This window comes from Hylobates moloch, unplaced genomic scaffold (genome assembly GCF_009828535.3).
Source record: "Hylobates moloch isolate HMO894 unplaced genomic scaffold, HMol_V3 SCAFFOLD_13, whole genome shotgun sequence".
NCBI lineage: Eukaryota > Metazoa > Chordata > Mammalia > Primates > Hylobatidae > Hylobates > Hylobates moloch.
In genome coordinates, this window is record NW_026652288.1 from 28,162,489 (window position 1) to 28,177,324 (window position 14,836).

The 14,836-nt window shown below is 48.1% G+C and overlaps 2 long non-coding RNA genes and 1 pseudogene across 3 annotated transcripts; 2 read left to right on the forward strand and 1 right to left on the reverse strand.

Moving 5' to 3' along the window:
* Positions 1-766: 766 nt before the first annotated feature.
* Positions 767-6,112, forward strand: LOC131381051 (uncharacterized). Of its 2 annotated transcripts, none has more exons than XR_009209471.1 (4): positions 767-972; positions 2,096-2,291; positions 2,947-3,138; positions 5,858-6,112. It is a non-coding gene; the product is annotated as an uncharacterized LOC131381051 (long non-coding RNA). The 2 variants fall into 2 exon arrangements; XR_009209472.1 differs by having other exon boundaries at positions 2,947-3,107.
* A 4,208-nt stretch (positions 6,113-10,320) lies between these two features.
* On the reverse strand, positions 10,321-10,538 carry LOC116480508 (small nuclear ribonucleoprotein G-like; annotated as a pseudogene).
* A 5-nt stretch (positions 10,539-10,543) lies between these two features.
* LOC131381052 (uncharacterized) lies at positions 10,544-11,802 on the forward strand. Its single transcript, XR_009209473.1, has 3 exons — positions 10,544-10,648; positions 11,303-11,448; positions 11,663-11,802. It is a non-coding gene; the product is annotated as an uncharacterized LOC131381052 (long non-coding RNA).
* Positions 11,803-14,836: the final 3,034 nt, after the last annotated feature.

Below are 14,836 nucleotides of genomic sequence, written 5' to 3' on the forward strand. Positions count from 1 at the left end.
CCCAAGAAAGGGGAATGTGGCCAGGAGCCCCAGGGTTGGTGCCTTCAGGATCCTCAGGGCCTACAGGGCAGCAGCTCAGATTCTTTAGGAAGTGGCTGCCCCTCCCTCTTCAAACCCATTTCTCTCCCTTCACTGTCTCAGGAACTTCTTGCACTTCCCCAAACCTCCCCAAGCCCCCACCTCCATGCCTTCCTGCACGATGCTCTTCCCGCGGCCTGAAACTCCCTTCCCCTCCCATGTCTGGCTTCTGCCTACTCCTCCCACACGGTTATCTCAGATATCTCTCCCCACCCCGCGTCTTCTCCCAGGGAGTCTTTCCTGACCACTCCCTCTGCATGGAGCCTGGCTGTCTGTGTCTGTCCATTTGTCCATCCGTCTGTCAGCCATGCCCCTGGCCTCCTGCCAAGCCCCGCTCTCCCGGTGCCCACCCACACCTTGCAGTGGAACTCTATTTCCCCTCTGCACCACGAGCTCCCGGGCCCCGGCCCTGATCTTCCCTCTCAGGGGCCTAGTCCAGGGTCTGAAACATAATAACAGCTCAATAAATGAGTGTCAAAACAATGACTGGCTTACTCAGTGAATGACTTCTGAATACAGGGCCCACTTCTACAAATGAGTCACAAGTCTGAGCCACCGTGCCCTGCCCCCACCCACTGACCCCAGTGAAACCCTCCCCGTGATGACATCATCATTACCTTGAATTCTCAGAATCACCAGTGCCTTCCATCTTCTCCTTTTACTCTACCTGCTTCTCATCCCCCTCCTCCTCCTCTCCCCCTCCTCTGGGGGCAGCACATCTAAATAAGGTAGTGTTCCTTCCACGCTGTGAATTATCAGGATTTTCATCTAGTGACTCCGGAAATTGTGAGACAGAATCAGGAAGTCGATCCCCAAGTGCTGCACAAGGAGATGCGATGCCAGTCGGCCCCTGGTGCTTTGGAGTTAACTGAGTAGGAGACTGGGAGGACCTAGGTAGGGAAGGAGGAGGCTTGAGCCGAGGAGAATGGGTATGGGGTGTGGGAAACTGGCGGGGTTGGGCTCCTTACAGACTGCACAGGCCAAGGCATCCCTGGTCTGGCATGAAGGGAGAGGCCACTGCCCTGTCCCATACACTTGGCTGCCTAAGGTCCTTTGCGGGGGGCAACCATCCTCCCCACATCCAACTCAGATGATCAGGGAGGAGCCCACCCGGGGAACATCCCTGCCTCTCATCTCATCTTCTCTCCTGTGACTCCTCCTGCCTTTTCCCCTAAATATCATGGAGGTGTTTCTGGCACAAGTAGTGAGGAGCTGGCCAACCAGAGCATGCCCCAGGATCACTGCCATTTTCATGTCATACCCTTTTCCATGAAGAAATACATTAGGATCCTGCTTCTGGAAAATTGATGCTTGTGACATCATGAAGGGAACGGATGGGATATTTGAGATTCTTGAAAAAGGATCAGAAATATCTCAATAAAAGGCAACTTCTGAGGCCAGAGGAAACATAATGAATAAAAGGACTGCTGCTTCCTGTATCAGGTGGGAAAAGCACGACATGAGTTAACCCAAAAAAGGTGTTTTGTAAACAAGTAAAAGTAAATAAACCCAAGAAGGGCAGGTAAGTCAAAGGTTGTTTCTTGACAGGTTTGTCGAGGGATACAGGGGTCCCGTGGCAGCATGCCCATCCCCGCCTTCTCACACTGCCTTGCAATCGCCTCCTTGTCTCCGGAGCCCTAGAGGGCAGGGCCATGTATGTTATCTCTCTCTCAATCCCCCGGGCCTAGCCTGGGATCTGACACATAGTAGGTGCTCAGTAGGCAGATTGACCATATAATTTATCATGCAAACTGGGACACTTCAAGGTGAAAGGAGGCTATTAATAATTACATCTGGACAACAGTTGTAATCTGGGACTGTCTGGACAAAGAGGTGTCTGTTGAATAAGTGAATGAATGAATAAACAAATGAATGAATGATTCTTTAACAGGCTGAGGCTGCTGGCACCGAGGAGTTCATGGCTTCCTACATCCGTTGGTGCCACTGTCTAATAGAAAATTCACACGTGTGTACCATGTATACCACGCTGGAATTGAAAGTCCACTTCCGTTCTTAGCTTGCAGACTGGGACTCCACTGCAGAGAGAAACTGGGCTGAGCCAGAAGGGCCCTGCAGGTGCTGCTCAGAGCATCTTCCTCCACGAGAACTGCTGGCTTGGGCACCAGGAACTCTCGGCTCTGCGCTTTCTGTTCCTTGCAGCATTTAATCCTCACACCAGCTTGTGAAGTAGATGTTCTTATTACCTTTTACAGGTGAATCAACCCAGGCTTAGAGAAGTGAAGTATTGTGCCCAAGGCGCTAATATCAGAGCTACAACCTATACCCAAGTCTGTGGGACACCAAAGTACATGCCTCTAAGACGTCACCATCTTGCCTCTTGTGTGGCCTTCTCTCAAGAAGAGGACTTAGAGGCTTGGGGCGTCCAGTTTCTGGAGGCAGGCAGGGCCTCCTGTGGCCTGATCCATTGGCTGGAGAGGAGTCAGCAGGGGCTGGGGTCATGGCATTGTCACAGTGGGAATGGAAAGTTTGCCTCCTGGAGGAGCCCCCTCCGCCCCGCGTCTGATTGCGGGCAGAGTCTTGGACGGGGCAGTGGCACATTCAGAACCCCTGGCCAGGCTAGGACCATGAGAAGTGGGCTTTTCATAGGTTACAAGCCCTGTGGCCATGGAGCAGGAGGGGCAGGGACCCTGGTCAGCCTGCTTCACAGGCCAGAATGCTGCCACCTGAGCCTTGTAACTGAGCCCTCGTGGCTCCTGAGGGTGGGTTAAGGAGGAAAAGGTGTACCGAACCGAAACTCCTAACCAAGAGCTCTGTCAGTCCTTCCACCTCCTGCTTCCAGCCCTCGCCATGCCTACCCCCTGGAGGGCCGTGGAGTTTCCCTGATGCACGGCCTGGTTGTTTTTTCAGAACGTGGTTCATTTGCAGTCCCAGCCCATCGGGAGAGCAGCCTGGGAGTCTGAGGGCTCCAGTCCACCGGACAGGCTTGCCGGGGCCTGGCAAGGCTGAAGTGGTGCAGAGGGGAGAGGCCAGGCCCAGAACCTCTTTTTCCGTCTTGTGTTCCCAGGCCGGTCAGTCTCCTTCTGCTGGGCGATGGGGGAGGTGAGAGGATGTGGGCTAGGGCTGGGTCTGGGCAAGGGTTCTGTGAGAGAGCAGGGTTAGGTACTCTCCCCCGCTCGCCCCCCCGCCCCCCCACACCAGCCTCCCACCTCCACTCTGCAGATTGCCCTTGCCCCAAGGCTGCTGCCCAGTTGACATCCCTGAGCCTGGGCCACCAAGCACAGCTCCCTGGCGCCCTCTAGTGTCTGCCCCTCTCAGGTACAGGGTGTCTTGGGCCAATCTCTGAACCTAGAATTGACCTTCCAAACTGGGCCATTCCTAAGCATGAGGTGGACTCTGTTGACAATAATGCTGAACAGCAGACACAAAAAGGGACTGGGCCAGCTGCCTTTTCACCCCGCTCAGGTCAGAAGTGCCCCCTCCCCACTCCGCTGTGGCCCCCAGAACCGTCTCTGGGAACCACCCCGTCTGTAAATGAGATAACGCATGTGACATGCTTAGCAAGGGGCTGGGAGAGTAGGGGACCAGTGACTATGTGGTCAATAAACAGCTATTAGCTCCACTAGGTAGAAGCGATGGTCTGTTTGGTCCTGTGCTGGGGGCTCATTTCCAGGCGGGAGGACAGAGAAGCTCCGTCCAGCGCTGCTGAGGCAGGAATGAGGACTCCATGTTCAGAGTCTGGCATGGAGCAGGAGGGTGGTTGGGTGGCTCGGTGTGTGTTGGCTGCAAGAGCAAATGCAAAACGTCAGCCTGAGATTAATCAAGACATCCTTCTGCTTACCATTTCGGGTCTCGTTGGGGGAGTTTGGAAGGAAAACTGCCTTTCCAGCAAGAAGATGTTTTGACACGATGCCTTTTTCCCAGCATGCATTGAGTCTCCTCCCCACCCGTCCCCTTAGCCACAGCTTTAGGGATGACCTCTGCCCTGCTGGGCGCCCTTGATGACTAACACAGCAAGTGTGTGGTCCACCACCTGTCCTGGCCTCACCCACCTTCACCCACCATTTCCTCATGACTGTCCCCGTGGCTTCTAGGGGTAAGGCCCCAGACAGGTTTGCTAAACTACTGACTCCCCAGGGCTCCCTGACAGGGCCTGATGCAGGGTGGCCAGAGGTTGTGACCCCTAGACCAGGTGGGTCCCAGCACAGGGACCTGAGCCCCACCCTCAGGGAGCTGGTGGCTACATGGGGAGCGGTCACCTGTACAGATAAATCTAGTGGATAGCCCCCATGGCCAGAACCAGGGTGGAGGGTCTGGGACAGGCTCTGGAGTGTAGAAGAGGGAAGGCGCCTTCAGACCAGACAGCAGAGAGAAGAGCCTGCAGAATGAGTGTGAAGGATTGCTGTGGGCAGAGGTGGGCCAGGGCTCAGCTCGAGGGCTCCCAGCGAAAGGAGCCTGGGGTGGCCAGGGCACTGTGTGCGTGTGTGTGTGCGCGCGCGTGAGCCTGTGTACGTGCGTGTGCATAGGTATGATTCAGGGAGACATAAGGGACTTTGGTAAATTCAGGGGGATGTGGAGGCTAAGCAAACACCACTTTGAAGACTTCTCTTTGGCATGGGGTGACAAGCCAGGTCTGGTGCCTTGTTGAGGAAAGGGAGAAAACCCTGAGTTGGTTTTTGTGTTCCTCAAACCAGTTTGCCCACATCCTTGGCATCATCTGTGCCCTGTGAAGGACCCGCTTGGAGCCATGCATGTCTGGGCCTGAGGGTGGCGGTGCCTGTGTGAGGCCCTGCGATCTCTTCAGGAGCTCCCCGAGAGGGGCCCCTGGCCACTGTTGGAGCTGAGAGGGGCCAGGCCCAGCTCGCCCGCCTCTCCTGCTTCTCACCCAGCCCCTGCTGCCGAGAGCTCTGGCAGCCTCCGTGTGCACAGCAGGCCTGGGCTCAGTCATGGGCAGCTCTTCTGTCTGCTCCACGGTGGCTCTCCTCAGGGCCTTGGCTCTCATGTGAGGCTTCCAGCTGCTGCTCACACTCAGAGCTTTGCATGACCAGCAACACACAGACAGATACGAGCATTGGGTCTAGGGCGAGAAAATCCTGGGTTCAAGATCAGGCTCTGCCATTTACCAGCTATGTGGCCTCAGGCAGGTTGAACTCTTTGAGCCTCAGTTATCTCATCTGTAAACTGGGGATAATAACACTTAATGGTACTTATCTCATGGGGTCGTCAAGAGGATCAGATGAGATGATGTGTGTGCAAACACCTTACAGAGGGCTCCACTAATGGAAGGCATTATTATTGCTGTTTCCGTACCACATGACACTTACCCAAGAATGGAAGCTCATGTTCTGAGTGCCAATGATGTGTCTGGCATTCCTCCCGTGCTCATTTCATAACTATTTGTTGAGCCTCCTTGGTGCCAGGCACTGTTCTAGACTCTTGGGCCATAAAAATCAATAAAACACAAGATCCCTGCCTCCTTACAGCCGACCTTCTAGGGGAGAGACTTTCACATACCCCAATCTACTTAGCACATGTTCCAGCCTCTCTCTGGCATCTGCAAACTCAAGTCTGCAAGGTTGAGCAACATCCTAAGCTGCTAGGAACTCTCTTCATAAGTACTTATCCAGATGGCCTGGTGATGCAGACAGGAGACAGGGAAATGCTGGGTAGAAGAGGGTGGTTCCCTGGCAAAGGCCCCACCCTCAAGCCTGAAGACCCACAGCCCTAAATGAGGACAGGCATTCCTGTTTTGGAGCGGAAAAATTTGCCTTTTGGCCTGCCACGTCTCCTATCCTGCACCCATATAAACCCTGAACCCCAGGCTTCAGAAACAGATGAGCAAGCCAGCAGACCAGCAGACGGACGGTGGAACGATGCAGTAGAGAAAGAGAGAAGAGGAGGAACATCTGAACGCGGAGAGGAGTTTGACTGGGGACGGTCAGAGAGGAGTCCGGCTGCTGGGCGCCTGACTCCAGGGGAAGATCACCTTCCTACTCCATAACCCCCTTCTGGCTCCTCATCCTTCCCGCTAAAAGCTACCTCCACCATTCAATAAAACTTCGCATTCATCCTTCAAGCCCATGTGTGACCCACTTTTTCCAGGATGCTGGACAAGAGCTTGTGATACAGAAAGCTGTCACACTGGCCCTCTGCCCTTGCAAAAAGGCAGAGGGTCCATTGAGCTGGTTAACACATGCTGTCTGCGGACAGCAAAGCTGAAAGAGCTTTGTAACACTGGGGTTGCAGGCACCCACCTTTAGACACTACAGTAGGGCCAGAGCCCAAAGGGCTCACCCTGGCCTCTGCACCTGCCCGTCTGCATGCTCCCCCTCCTGAGAGGGGTTTGAGTGGCAGGGGTGACCGAAAAGGCAAGTGGCACATCCTGTGAGGGGGATCGGGAACCTCTCCTGTTTCACTGCAGAAGTCTTTTCGTGGGAAAACAAGGTCATTTTGAGACAACACTCAGAGCATCGTCGTAAAAAGGGAGCACAATCATTAAGAGTAGTTGCCCATTTTACAGATGAGGAAATTGGGGCCCAGAAAAGTTTAACCGCCTTGCCCTAGGTTATGCTGCTGCTCAGTAACAAAATAGCTTAGTCAACAAATATTTGCTGAGCTCCTGTTTTGTGCCAGCCACTGCTTTGGGCACTAGGGCACGGTCAGTGCCTTAGTGGAGCTTGCATTCTCTAAAGGGGTGACTTAAAATAAACATGTAAACAGGTGAGCTCATTTCAGACATGATGAGTGCTAGGCAGAAAATCATACAAGATAATGGGAGGGACAATGACTTAGGGATGGGGTAGTCGGGGAAGGCCTCCGGGGAGGTGACACTGAAGCCGAGGAACCAAGCAGAGGACACTTCCGGCGGAAGTTATCCTAAATGGTGACCCAGATAAGACACTCAAAGGATTCCCTACAGCTCACTTAAAAGGCAAAGGAGAAAATGTGGCTGTGAGTCCTCCTAGGGAGAGCAGGGGTTTCTGAGCTGTGGCCTGAGGAGCCAGGTGGCCCTCCTTGTAAAACAGAGCTCAGGGTTTCTGGGGATCCTTTTGTTTTGTTTTCTAATAGACTTTATTTTTTAGGTTCATAGCAAATTTGAAAACAAAGTATAGAGAGTCCCCATATACCCCTGCCCCTACATATGTAGTACATTCATTAAATCGAGAACCCACATGGATGCATCATCACCCAAAGTCTATATTTACATTGGGGTTCACTCTTGGTGTTGATGTCTTATGAGTTCTAACTAAAGTGTGATGACTTTATCCACTGTCATAGCATCTTAGAGTAGTTTCATGGCCCTAAAAATCCTCTGTGCTCCGCCTGTTCATCCCTCCCTCCCCTCAACCCCTGGCACCCACTGGTCTTTTTGCTGTCTCCATAGTCTTGCCTTTCCCAAAGTGTCATATAGTTGGAATTATACAGTATGTACCCTGTTCACACTGGCTTCTTCCACTTAGTAACATACATTTAAGTTTTCTCCATGTCTTTTCACGGCTTGGCAGCACATTTCTTTTTAGCGTTGAATGAAATTTGCATTTTCTGGATGTAGGGGCTTGATATGGTTTGGCTCTGTGTCCCCACCCAAATCTCATCTTGAATGCTACTCCTGTAACTCTCACGTGTTGTGGGAGGGACCCGGTGGGAGATCACTGAATCATGGGGGCGCCTTCGCTCATACTTTCCTCATGGTAGTAAGTCTCATGAGATCTGATTTTTTTTTTTTTTTTTTTTAACAAGGAGTTTCTGCTTTCGCTTCTGCCTCATTTTTCTCTTGCTTCCGCCATGTAAGTAGTACCGTTCGCCTTCCGCCATGATTGTGAGGCTTCCCCAGCCACGCAGAACTGTGAGTCCAATCAGCCTCTTTCTTTTGTAAATTGCCTAGTTTCAAGTATGTGTTTATCAGCAGCGTGAAAACGGACTAATACAGGCTGCTTTCTTGTTTCGTTTGTTTGATATTTGGCTTTCCTGCAGTGGTTTCAGCCTGCAAGCCCTTTCATCTCCCAGGGATGGGGTGGGGCAGAGCCATGCTGTTGCGGGTGCTGTGTTCTCCAGGCTGGGAAAGGCAGGGCCATTCTGGGCCCTGAGGCTGCGCCACCTCCGGTGCCCAACAGGCGGCCACACCAGCCTGTTCTGCTTTAAACAGGTCATGACTGCGTGGGGCATAGGGTTATTGGGGCATTGCGTGCAGGACCAAGATGGAGATGGGGGCTGCTCCCCCCAGGCCTCTTCTCCCTCGTGCTCTCTTGGGCCAGGTGGGCAGCTCAGTTGCATTTCTTGGTTTGGGAAGGGGGAAGACCTGGGGCATTTTGCCATTTGCTCGCCTAGCCCTCACTCAGTATTGTCTCCTGGAAGACTGGAAAGTTCCGGGAAATCTGGTCCTCATCATAGAATCTGATCTCAAGTAGGTGGCTCCCAGCGCAAAGGTTCCATTTGCCTGGAGAGAGCCTCATGGGGTGAGGAGAAAGGATGCTGGTATGTTTTGCCCTTGGGACTGGCAGCCTAAAGGGAAAAACATTTCTGGTGAAGGAGGCTGCTGCCTTTTGTCATCGAGATTGAATCCTAGCAACAGAGGGATGGGTAAACAAAATGTATTCTATCCATACAATGGAAACGATTCAGCATGAAGAAGTAAGGAAATTCTGACACCTGCTATATAGCATGGATGAGCCTTGAGGACATCTGTTAAGTAAAATAAGCCAGGCACCAAATGGCAATATTGTCTGATTCTACTGATACGAGTGGTCAAATTCACAGAGACAGAAAGTAGAAGGGTGATTGCCAGGAGCCTGAGGGAGGGAGAAATGGGGAATCAGTGTCCAACAGGTGCAGGTTTCAGCTTTGGATGATAAAACGAGTTCTGCCTTTGCAGCAACATGGATGGAGCTGGAGATCATTGTCCTAAGCAAACTGAGGTAGGAACAGAAAACCAAATACTGTGTGTTCTCACTTATAAGTGGGAGCTAAATAATGAGAACACATGGACACAGAGAGAGGAACAACACACACTGGGGCCTCTCAGAGGGTGGAGGGTGGGAGGAGGGAGAGGATCAGGAAAAATAACGAATGGGTACTAGGCTTAATACCTGGTTGCTAACATAATCTGTACAACAAACCCCCATGACACATGTTGACCTAAGTTACAAACCTGCACATGTACCCGTAATTAAAATAAAAGTTAAAAAATAAAGAGTTCTGGAAATGGATGATGGTGTTGGTTGCCCAACATTGTGGGTGTAGTTAACATCACTGAACTGTACACTTAAAAATGGTTAAAATGGTAAATTTTATGTTATGGCTATGTCAATCTAAAGAAAGAAATGGAGGCAAAATTAATACAAAGTTTATTTGGGCCAAGGTTAAAGACTATAGCTCAGGACACACTTCCAACTTGCCTTGGGAATGCTCTGTTTGGCCTCTGCTACAAGCAGGTTATTTTTTTGTTTGTTTTGTTTTTTGTTTTTTGAGACGGAGTCTTGCTGTGTCACCCAGGCTGGAGTACAGTGGCACGATTTCGGTTCACTGCAACCCCTGCCTCCCAGGTTCAAGTGATTCTCCTGCCTCAGCCTCCCGAGTAGCAGGGACCACAGGTGTGCACCACCACGCCCGGCTAATTTTTGTATCTTTAGTAGAGATGGGGTTTCACTATGTTGACCAGGCTGGTCTTGAACTCCTGACTTCAGGTGATCTTCCCACCTTGGCTTTCCAAAGTGCTAGGATTACAGGCGTGAGCCACTGCGCCTGGCCGCAAGCAGGTTTTTAAAAGTTAAAGGGGGCGGGTGCTCAGGAGGCTGAGGCAGCTTGAGCCCAGGAGTTTGAGTCTAGCCTGGGTGACATAGCAAGACCTTTTCTCTTAAAAAACTTTTTTAATTGCTTAAAAATTTTAGTTAAAAAGGCAAAAGGAGACAATGAGTGGGCTGATAAAAAGTTGTTTGTCAGGAATTCTCATTGGTTAAAATAACATTGATTAGTAATTGGCTATACATTGTTGAACTACAGGGTAAGAGTTACGGCGTCCAGAGTGTGTGGCATTTTATAGCTACTTGGTGTCAGTTAGTCTTAGAGTCCACATAGCAAGGGGCTGTAAGACATAATTAGTTAGCCCAAGATGGTGGAGAGGATGAGATGTGGCATGCTGTCACTTTTCTTATTTTTTTAACTATTACAAAAGTTTATTTAACAAAAAGTCTAATATGAAAATGTTCATGACCTAATTTTTACATCATAGGGAAACGGGCCCTTTGGAGAGGGGGGACATGAACGTCTCTGTTGAACAGCCACTATTTACACTTGTTCCAAGGCTTCTAACATGATGATACTATTTCCTCATCTTACCAACATTGCAATATTGTTCTGTTGCTCGCTAGTTGCCATCTCCACACATTCATCTATCACAAGATTCATAAAGGGATAAATCCTCGCAGCATTCCTTGGACATGTCTGCCACCGTTTAATTTCAATGATAACTTCTTGTCCATAATTTTTTTCAGCTTGTGAGGGTGAGCTTTGCCACCTGTGCTGCAGTCTCACAGATGCCTTGAAATGGAATGTAATGTTGTTACTTTTCATTGCCTCTCTGGGCCTTATAACTAAAGAGCGTGCAGATAAAAAGGTTCTCTTCTTTCTCATATATTTTACTACAATAAAAAATAATTTTTAGGCCGGGGCAGTGTGCCTCATGCCTGTAATCCTAGCATTTTGGGAGGCGGAGGCGGGTGGATCACCTGAGGTCGGGAGTCGAGACCAGCCTGGCCAACATGGTGAAACCCCATCTCTACTAAAAATACAAAAATTAGCTAGGCATGGTGGCGCACACCTGTAATTTCAGCTACTTGGGAGGCTGAGGCAGGAGAATTGTTGAACCCGGGGGGGCGGAGGTTGCAGTGAGCAGAGATTGCTCCACTGCACTCCAGCCTGAGTGAAAGAGTGAGACTCCATCTCAAAAATAGTAATAAAAAAAAAAAAAAAAAAAAAAATTAGCTAGGTGTGGTGGGTATGCCTGTGGTTCCAGCTACTTGGGGGTTGAGGCATGAGAATTGCTTGAACCTGGGAGATCAAGGCTGCAGGGACCTCCACCTGCCTATATCTTATGCCTTGTAAACTAAGATCATGCCACGGTACTCCAGTCTGGGTCACAAAGTGAGACCCTGTCTCAAAAAGAAAAAAAAAAAAAGACTGAACCAGGATCACGAAGCACAGAGAGCCTATGCCATCATTTTACTGCTATTCACACGACCCTCTCTAAAACAGTCTGACTCCTTCACAGATGGAGATCTCACTACCTGGAGAGCTTTGAATCTCAAGTGAGAAAACCTGCGCTGGCACCTGGGCGCTAAGCCTCAGCTTCCTCACACCTCAAATGGGAGAAGTAGAACTTTCCTACCTCACAGAGCCGCCATGAGGATCAGTGAGGTAATATGCGGGAAAATACTTTTAAACCCTAAAGCGCTCTGAACAGGTAAGGGATTATTAGCATTATTATAATTGCCCATATAGGTCATCGGCTCCTTTAGGGGATCGTTCTGATTGTTGGGAAGTTCTGGCAGAGTTGTGAAGTAGCAAAGGTTGTTCTTACTATTACCTCACCTCTTACTATATATATCTTGGTATGTCTCTCTTCTTTTAGCAACTTCATGCTCCATCCCAACCCTTGTTATCCTGAGCAGTGCCTGCATCTTATCCTCCTACTTAGATCTTATGCCTTGGGAACTAAGATGCTACCTCCTCCAGAAAGCCTTCCCAGATACTCCCTTCCTCTCCCCTCACCTGAACCAGATGAAGTCTTGGGACCTGTGTGATGCAATGAATATGTAATGAGATCATAAAGACAGGTTTGAATTCTGCTGTGGTTGTTTACTATTCACGTGACCTTGGTAAAACACAACCTTCTTGGGCCTCAACATCTCCCTGTAAAGTAATGGCGATAAACTACCTAACAGAATGATAATGAAGATTAAATAACATAATCAACAGGGCTAGAATGTGGAGGATGCTTAATAAATAATGGTTTCTTTCCTTTGAAGTCTCATAGCCCGTTATCTGAACTTTCAGTCTTGCATTATAGATAATAGTATCATTCATTCATTTGTTCAACAATTGTTTAATTGAATATAAAGGCAGTAAGTGTTAAGAAGAAAAACAGAGCAAGATAGGAAATGTTGTGCTCTATTGCTATTTTATTTTGAGTGTCTAGGAAACATTTCATTGATGAGGCATCATTTGAGCAGAGAACTGAGGGAGTGAGCCCTGTAGTTACCAGAGAAGATACCAGGACAAATGTAAAGCCCCTGAGGCAGGTACATGGTGCCTTTGAGGAACAGCAAGGAAGCCAAGGTGGCCAGATCACAGCAAGAGAGGGAGGAAGTGTATAAAGAGGGGAAGATCAGAGACGTATCTGGGTGCAGATCACCCGGGGCCTTTGTAGACTGTGGTAGGGACTCATTTCTTTTCCTTGATGAGGTAGAAGGCCAGTGGAGAGTGTTGAGCAAGGAGTGAAAAACTGGCATAGGTGTTAAAAGGTTTCCTTGGCTGCTATGTGGAAAATCACCTGTACAGTACCAGGAGTAGAAACAGGAGATCAGGGCTGAATGTGGCAGCTCACACCTGTAATCCCAGCACTTTGGGAGGGCGAGTCAGGAGACCAGCCTGGGCAACATACTGAGACCCCACCTCTACAAAATAAAATAATAAAATAAAATAAAGATCAATGAGTAGGCTATTGCAGCAATCCAGGTGTATTCAAAACTCTTCTAGAAATAAGAAAACAAAAAAAACAGTGGCTTGGACCAGGAAGACAAAGAGAAGCAGAAAAAATGGTCAGATTCTGAATACATTTTAATTTGAAGATAGAAACAAGAATCCTTGCTGGGGTGTGAGAGAAAGAATGAATGCCATGGTTTTTGCCTGGGAACCATTAAGCCGGTGTTTCCATCACGAAGACAGGCAAGTCTATGGGAGAAAGCAGGTTTAGGTGGGGCAGAGTGGGAATCAGGATTTTTGTATTGACCTAGCGTTTTACTGTTCCCCACGCTCTTCCTTTGTTTCTAATGATCCACATTTGTCTTCTGTATTGTTTCCTTTCAGCCTGAGAACTTTCTTTAGCATTTCTTATAGTGAAGATGCTAATGGTGAATTCTTTTAGTTTTCTTTTTTTGGGGGAAATATATTTGTTTTACCTTCATTTTTGAAGGATATTTCATAAATCTGGGGTTGAAAAACTGGCTTCTGCCCTCCATGGTTTCTGATGAGAAGTCACCAGTGATTTGATTTTTTTTCCACCCCGTGTGTAACATATCTTTTTTCTTGGGCTGTGTCAAGATTTCCTCTTTATCTTTGATTTTTAGCAGTTGGACTATGATGTGCCTAAGGGAGATTGTCTTTGTATTTATCCTGCTTGAGGTATACTGGGTTTCTTGAGTCTGTAAATGCATGTCTTTCACCAAATAAAGGGAAATTTTAGCCGTTGTTTCTTCAAATATTTTCTGTTCTTTTATCCTGTAGTCTTTCTTTTTTCCTTCTGGGGTTTCATTTTACATGTTAAACATTTTGATACTGTTTTTACAGGCTTTTGAGGCTCTGTGTTTTTGCTGTTGTTGTTTGTTTTCAATCTTTGTTCTCGTTGTTGTGATTGGATACTTTTTGTACTGATCTAATTTCAAGGTTGTTGACTCCTTTATTATCTGAATGCTGTTGTTAGGCCAAACTGGTGAATCTTTTATTTCAAACATTATCTTTTCCAGTTCTAGAATTTCTATTTAGTTTTCCTCTAAATCAAGTTTATTTCTCTGCTGAGGTTTCCTATCTTTTTATTTGTTGTGCGTGTATCATCCTCACCTTGCAAAGCATAGTTATAATAGCTACTTGAGAATTATGATTTTGTTAATTCCAATATCTAGGTCATCTCAGGGTCAGTCTCTGTTGATTGTCTTGTCTCTTAAAAATGGATCACATTTTCCATGTTCTTCATATACTAAATAATTTGGATATTCTGAACATTGTGATTGTTAAGTTGTGGAGACCCTGGATTCTGTTATTTCCCCTAACTGCTGATTTTTTTTTTTTTTAATAGATTCTTACTTTGTCACTCAGGCTGGAGTGTGGTGGCACAATCATAGCTCACTACAGTCTCAAACTTCTGGGCTCAAGCGATCTTCCCACCTCAAGCCTCCCAAGTAGCCACCATGCCTGGCTACTTTTTAAAATTTTTTATTTAAATTTTATTTTTTGTAGAGAGGTGTCTCGCTTTGTTGCCTAGTCTGGTCTCACACTCCTGGCTTCAAGTGCTCCTCTGGCTTTAGCCTCCCAAAGCACTGGGATTAAAGGATTGAGCCACTACGTCTGGCCAAATGCTGATTTTTAAATTTTGTTTTGTTTTAAGCAAGCTATTAACTTGGTTGGATCAAGCTGTAAACCATCTCTTGAGCACCAGTTTAAATCTCAGTTTAGTTTGTGCATTCTTATCTGGGCTGCTTGAGCCTGCCTCACGCATGCATGGACTAGGAATTGGCCAGAGATTTGGACAGTTTTTACACAGAATTTGTGGTTCTTCTTCTCTGCGTCTCTCTGTTTATGGATTCTCCCTCTCACTTTCCAATGGCTGTGGTTGCCTCAAACTCTATCCTTTGATTCTTTAGGCCAGAAGGACTGCAGACTTTCTATCATCATTTTATCTGCCCTGTGTGACTCTACCATGGCCTGCCTTTTGGATAAAAGCCATAAAAACCATGAAACTCATCCCATATGCATTTTCATTTTCCAAGTAGTAACTCCTCTCCAGAAACTGCCTGCTTTTGTTCACACT